Source organism: Primulina eburnea, unplaced genomic scaffold (genome assembly GCF_022965805.1).
Source record: "Primulina eburnea isolate SZY01 unplaced genomic scaffold, ASM2296580v1 ctg567_ERROPOS1000000, whole genome shotgun sequence".
NCBI lineage: Eukaryota > Viridiplantae > Streptophyta > Magnoliopsida > Lamiales > Gesneriaceae > Primulina > Primulina eburnea.
The window spans coordinates 93173-100915 of NW_027331354.1; the positions used below are offsets into that span (position 1 = coordinate 93173).

At 34.8% G+C, this 7743-nt stretch overlaps 1 pseudogene; it reads right to left on the reverse strand.

The window, feature by feature from the left end:
- Positions 1–1174: 1174 nt before the first annotated feature.
- On the reverse strand, positions 1175–5696 carry LOC140821435 (uncharacterized; annotated as a pseudogene).
- Between the last annotated feature and the right edge of the window lie 2047 nt (positions 5697–7743).

Consider the following 7743-nt stretch of genomic DNA (forward strand, 5'->3'; position numbering starts at 1 on the left):
AATTTCTGAACTCGTACAAAATTTTGATGACTCGTGCCGAATTTTTGAAGAGAAATTTCGAAAATATGAGAGCAAAACTCGGAATTTGATGTGTAAATTATGAATGAGAGCTTCTCCTGTTTATATGGGTTGACTGCTATCGTGATCGAGTGATATCAAGCGTTTGAATTCTATATCAAATCTTTATCTAGAATCGATATCATATTGAATCTTATATCATTATCTGGTATCAATATCCTATCAAATCTTAGATTTTGGTTTATTTATCCCAAAATGAGGCTTATCATAAAAATTCTTATCTCCACAAAATATCGGGGTTTCACAATTTCCCTATGCGAAGTTGGAAAAAAAAATTATATGACGAAGGCCTTTATATTTTAATATTATATCTTATTTCTAATGTATATTTTTCCGTAAAACAATTTTCATCCGTGTATTTCCACAAAAATAATTTAGTAAATATAAATTTTTTAAATTTTATATATCCATTAGATATAACTGTCAAAAAATATGATAATAAATTATTATTTAAGACATCAATAATTAATTGTGTAAAAACACATAAGTCAATAAATCATCAACATTCCCTAAATAACAACCCGTCGTCTTCCTAATGATTGCTATTTTTTATTATTCTTGGTTTGTAGGTGATGTGTTAAATTCATTTCCTTTTGCTCATGTATATAATAATCAAAATAACTATAATGTCTAACACCAAAAAAGACATAAATATATATATAATCAACATTTTTACACTATGATAATTTTGGAAAATCCTAGAACTTTTGGTGTGTATTATGAGGTAATGTTGCATTGTTCATCGAGTATTTGCGATTCCGATCATTATGTTATTAAATTTTATTATCAGCTTACAACCAACAAACAAAAATTACAAATATTTTGTTTTATAACTCAATCTATTTTCATGGTCTGAAAAACATGTGGGAAATAGTTTTTGGAGAATAAAGGAAAAGGAAGGAGTAGCCAAACAAGTTTTTTATATTTATTATTGACTAAAAGTAGAAAAATATGACTTGAGCCAATCAACCAAACGATAAGATGGTTCAATAAATAATAAATTTCTATATATTATTTTTATTTAATATCATTTGGATAAAAAACAAACAATCAAGGCATAAACAAACAAAAAATTTGAAGGTAAGAACAAAGAAAATGATGATAATTTGGGTATTATTAGATAAGTATCAATGTCGAATAAAATTTATATGATCAAATCTCTTTACTCGAACATGTAAAATGCAGGCTGGTTTTCTAATTTTTTCAATTTAATAACCACAAAAATACAACTTAAAGTGCTGGAAATATAATTAGTCGAGCTGCTTTGTCCAGTCAAAAGGTTCCCAGTCGCTGGCAAAACTAGCGACAGCTTGTTTTTGCCTGTCCAAAGACTCGTGCCTCCAGCGTCGATGCATGTCTTCTGCTGGCAATTGTAACATACCTCTTATAATGTCGAGACCGAAGCTACTTTTGAAACCCTTTTCATCATCGATAACATGAACAAATCCCTTGTCGAGGCCGAATTCGACATGAAAATAAGGGAAATTCTTGGGAACTGAATTTCGTAGACCTTTGACGCTCGTGTCGATGAGCTTTTTGGCGTTGTGTTGGCTCCATTCATCTTCAGCTTCATCAATTGCCTGCGAAAAACAAGAATCTACAAGATTATACTCTCTGGAGACACTTTTCCACGATATCCTTAGGCGTATAAATCTCAAGAATTATACAGTGCGAAAACGGGAAAACAAAAATCTTAAGAAATGATCCTTTTATTCCTTTCATATTATTATTGCAAGGAAAATCAGCGTTCACGAAAGTTCATGCCAGACGAGCTGACCTTCTTGAAGTAAACAGGTGCCTGCTTTGCGATTTCCCGAGGCAAAGGAACACACTCTACCAAACAGTGGCGCCTTTGACGCGCCAAACCCAATACTGTCTCAAGAAAAACAACATCCCTTTCCTGCTTTGAGAACATCATTATTAAGCATTTCTTGAAGTTTCGAATTTCATCCCACACATTATCGTCAACAGTTCTTGTGGAAGATTCATGCTGCACAGGTGAAAAGGCCAGAAAACAACAATTTAAGCCGTCTCCATTTATCACATTTTATCACAAAACAATAGAACATGTAACCATCTCCTTTCTCAGGTAAAAGAGCGGTTAACTACTTACAATAGCGGAAATTTATAGAATTATGCAAAAGGGAAAGCAACTGGACACTTGATATTTTATTCTGATTAACATAACACTAAACACATTCTTCAACATTAGTTGAAAGTGTATTTGAAGTCCTCTGACTATATGAATGCGCAAACAATAGTTAAGAAAGATGCCAACAGATCCAGAACACAAGAAAAAGAAGAGACCCGGCTTAACACACAGAAAAATTGCACTAAAACGACAACAACTCGGGATAGGTCAGAACCCAATTAGTACGAGTACAATAAGTTGAACACTTCCGATTGGAAAGAGAGTAAAAAAAACATATATTTTCCACACAAACATACGAGCATACCTGCAAGGTCACTATGTAACAATGACCTGCGACAATAGGTTGCATTTGAGGCAGGGATAAGTAGGTAAAGTTTGCAATGGCAATGGCCAGATGCTTGGGTCTTGTTGGATTGTCAAAACAGAACTGGCAGCGGTCCTGTTGAGTCATGAAGCGCTTTGCAGAATTAGTTATCTCAGAGGATTTACGGTTATCACCCCTTCCTTTCTTCTGAGTCTTTGTCCTAGGACCATCATCATAATCATATTCGTCATCTGCCTGACCGGATATGCTGAACCGGTGATTATGCATAATGTTTTTAGCTAGATTCAAATCGGCATCCTCCTCTTTTTTATTTTGCCTTGAAGTGACATCGTGCAGGATGCACCTAAACATAATACCCAGGTGGAGAGAGGAAGATAAGATTTTGAATTACAAAATATAAGACCGCAATATTAGACATTATTGTTAGGGTACAGTACCGGCTTGTGGTTCCATCAATTGACATTTTATAAGACGAATTTTCAGTATCGTGCTTCACTTTCATCTTCTCAGCTTCTTTCTGATTAAGAATGAAATAGAAACAAATCATATTGCTCAACACACGGGTTCTAGAAATCACATTCAAGTTTCTTGAAAAAGGGAGGATGCAAACACTAAAAAGCTGCATTACCAACTATCTTGACAAAAGCAAACACTAAAAATCTGCACAACACACCACCTTTAGAAATGTCGGAAGATCTACATTCATGAGTCATGACCGTGAGAATTCAATGAGCACCGGAATCATAGATAATAAAACCAACTATATAAGGAAGCAAGTTGACAAAAATTTCTTAATGTGAGCCATATTGGAGTCAAGCATTGACTGAACATCAACAACACTTAAAGACACATGTTTGTCTCCCTGTACAAATTTGAGAAGTATCATATGTGAATAACCTTCAGGAAATTTTTCAGGGGAATGCCATGGAATTTGTAAAGCATTCAATGAAGACAAGAAAATACAATAGTAAAAGCATCAAATTTATACCAGCAGCTCTTCTGCTTCCTCGTGTTTTCCTTTCATTCGAAGCTGCAAGGCTTTGGCAGCCAACTGATTAGCACTAATTGATGGCTTCACTGATACATCTTCTGTTGTTATCTCGTCTTCAAATTTAACAGATTTATGTTCTACTCTGTGTTCAAACATTTGAGATGAAGAATTACCACGACCACCAGAATCTGCATCTTTCTGGGGCATAAATTTATGCATGAAACTTCCATCATTGGAGAATTTATTTAATTCCGACATAGCAGCAGAGACAAGAGCAGTATCCTCAGGTGATAGATTTTTATGTCCCCGCTTCCCCCAAGATAAAGAATCGTGAGCTTTGGGAATTCTCATTTTATGTCGAGGGAGAATATCTTCCCCATTTCTCCTATCAGAATCCTGATGCAATCCAAAGACTTAAAGTCAGTGTGAAAAAATCATCTTTCTTCAGGGCCTTGGCTAATAATGAAAACAATATTTTAATGTAGTTTCAACTTTCAAAAGGCGAAAAGACTATTTTAATTTGACTTATACTGGTAAGAGAATGTAACAAGTTATTTTGAGTGAACACCCATTTTAGGTTGGACAAAAAGAAGGAAACAAAATCATAATAACTTGGTTCCAAATAACATAACTTTGCTATTGTGAAAATATTAAATGTTTGAATGATTATGCAACATCTACATACTAGCTTTAATAATATGTTGACATCTGGTGGACCATTACCTTCTGGGTGGATCTTCCAATTTCTTCAGCTATATTACCCCGTTCCTCCTTTACCAACCCTTTCCTTTCCTTTATGGCATGCAGATGAGCAAAAGTCGGTGCAACATTACAAGAAGCCACTGATGCGGCCAATTGACCCATAGAACCCCAACGATCTTCAACAACCTGTTGACGAACTAATAGATTAAGAAGAAACGATAATAGTCGATAAATTGTTATGTAATCAGGTCATACTACAATACCTCCTGGAGTTTCTTTCCTTCACGAGCTGCTTGCTCTTGGGCTCTTTTCAAAGCTTTAAGCCTCCAGCTGGCACCTCCATCGCCAACAATTGAAGAAGATAAAATTTGTTTGCCTTCAGTCTTTATCCTTTCCATTTCTTCTGGATAACCACTCTCATTATCTTTCAGATAAGGATTTAGTTCCATGGGATTGTCCTTTATCTTTAAGAGAGTGAAAAACTTTAGTTAGAAGAAGAGTCAAAACGTGAATATTATCATAAATCATAAACTAGAAAAAGTCTCTACAAAAATACAAAAATCTTGGCATCCTTCACACAAAAAACTACAATGTTGATGATACAAGCGACAAAATTGCACCCGCGAAAGAAACACAAATGACCAGTTATTTATATGGACAAAGTAAAAGGTCAAGGCATTAGTTTAAAAAATATTTCAAAATGTCAAAAACTCTATTCTTTCCGGCACATAAAACATGATACGTAAAAAGGAAAAAAACAAACAAATGTTGCCTAATTGAGAACTTCCTCTGCCTCAATTCGAGTTGCTTTATTACAAGTCTTCTCTATACTGTCTTTTGGCTGGAGTAGCATCCATTCCAATCCCATTTCTTTTCTCACAGTATCATTGCCTAATTGAGAACTTCTGTTGCCATCTGATTTAACATATCAAAGCAGACTCATGTTTAAAATCATAAATATTAGACATTATGACAGTGTTAAAGAATTGAGTAAAACTTACCATTCAAGTCATGGTCAAAGGGATTATCATCACTTCCGGAATTCTCAACCTCCTGTAGCCTACTGTTACTCCACTTTTTTTGTTTCTCTTTGTTACTTAATTTAACCAAAGATTCATCATCAGATGAATATTCTTTGCTTACAATTATTGACTTCTTCCTCAAACCGACATTTGTGCTCACTCTCTGATCTGTCATTGTGAAACTTTTTTCTCTTTTCCTAATCCTATATTTCTTCTGATCACATTCTGATTCACTCTGACTACCACTGTACTCGGACTTAGAAGAAGAGTCTTCATCTGAATCATACCATTTCTTTTTCTTTCTAGATCCACTTTTTATTCTTTCTAGGTCTTCGTCAGAACTACTGCAGGAGGAATGCTTATTTTTCCTCTTTTTTCATGCCTATGAGTAGATTTTCCTCTCTTCTTCATAGAATCAACTAAGGCTCCATCTTTTGACTAAATGTCAACACAGTTGTTAACAATTAAAGTTCTGGTAAACTCGGTGAATGACATAAGCAGTAGGAAACATCACGACACACTCTCGAAACCACATTAACACAACAGAAAATTAGCAATATTTCCACTATGTTAAGCTTGCAACAAGGATTACAGTAAATACGACTCGATTTAGATACTAGGCATATGCGTAAACTGTCATATGTGGTGACAGTTGTGGTGACAGTTTACGCATATGCCTAGTATCTAAATCGAGTCGTATTTACTGTAATCCTTGTTTCAAGCTCAACATAGTGGAAATACTGCTAATTTTTTGTTGTGTTAATGGGGTTTCGAGAGTGTGTCATGATGTTTCCTACTACTTATGTCATTCACCGAGTTTACCAGAACTTTAATTGTTAACAACTGTGTTGACATTTAGTCAAAAGATGGAGCCTTGGTTGATTCTATGAAGAAGAGAGGAAAATCTACCCATAGGCATGAAAAAAGAGGAAAAATAAGCATTACTCCAGCAGTAGTTCTGACGAAGACCTAGAAAGAATAAAAAGTGGATCTAGAAAGAAAAAGAAATGGTATGATTCAGATGAAGACTTGTCTTCTAAGTCCGAGTACAGTGGTAGTCAGAGTGAATCAGAATGTGATCAGAAAAAATATAAGATCAGGAAAAAAGAAAAGAAGAGGCACAATGACAGATCAGAGAGTGAACACAAATGTCGGTCAAGGAAGAAGTCCATAATTGTAAGAAAAAAGAATATTCATCTGATGATGAATCTTTGGGTAAGTTAAGTAACAAATAGAAACAAAACGAATGGAGTAACAGTAGGCAGAATTGCGGAAGTGACGATAATCCCGTGGACCATGACTTGAATGGTAAGCTTTACTCCATTATTTAATACTGTCATAATGTCTAATGTTTACGATTTTAAACATGAGTCTGCTTTGATATGTTAAATCAGATGGCAACAGAAGTTCTCAATTAGGCAATGATACTGTGAGAAAAGAAATGGGATTGGAATGGATGCTACTCCAGCCAAAAGACAGTATAGAGAAGACTTGTAATAAAGCAACTCGAATTGAGGTAGAGGAAGCTCCAGCTAAAGTGGTGAGCTTATAAAACTTTGCAGGTCTCTGTTGTGACTCTACCACAAAATAAGGTGTTACATTGCGTTGGAACCTTTGTATATATTGTTGTTTGTAAAACCCAGAAATAGACTAACTTGTAATCACTTGCCTTCTCTTTATGGTAACACGCTTAGTTCAATTCTATCATGTTACATGTTTGTTTTCTAATATATGTAATCTAACCCCCCCAAAAAAACCCCACCCCCACAACAAATGAATCAAAAGATAAAATGCTTACATCTCATGTGGATCTCCGAGTTATAATTGTTTGATTGAATTGGAGGTGTTCACGGTTGAAAAATATTGTTCTGGGTATGGTTATGTAAATTTACCAAAAACAAGCTTGCAACTAGGACTCGGAGGAACACAACTCTGTGACATGCTTGCAACTAGGACTCGGATCTACTCATCTAGTGACGCCATGCAATCTCTCAGCATGGCGTTCTCCGCCTCTGTAGCCTGCATCTTCTTGCAAAGCTCATCGTAAAAAATCTATTATCAAAAACTATAAAACGAAAAGTTAAATAAGTATCTATAAAAATAACATTAACTTAATTATCTAGTAAAAAAAAACTCATGCATTATTTATAGAATAAATAATCAACTACGCTAAAATTCATAAATAAACTACTATGCAGAAATTAAAATTAAAATTAAATATTAAATTTACAGTAAAGAAAACGCTTTAAACCTGACGTGCGCGAAGATATGCAGATCCACGTAACACTGGAAGATCACACCGACGAGCAAATCTACAAAATTAATACGAAAAAATGTTAGTACAAAGTAAAAAAACCGAAACTGCGAAAAAAAGTGATAAGAGTTTCGCTACTACCAGAGAAGAAAGGCGAAAATCGCTGAAGATAATGTTCGCGAACCTCGGTATATATAGACATCTTGCGACGGTTTTATC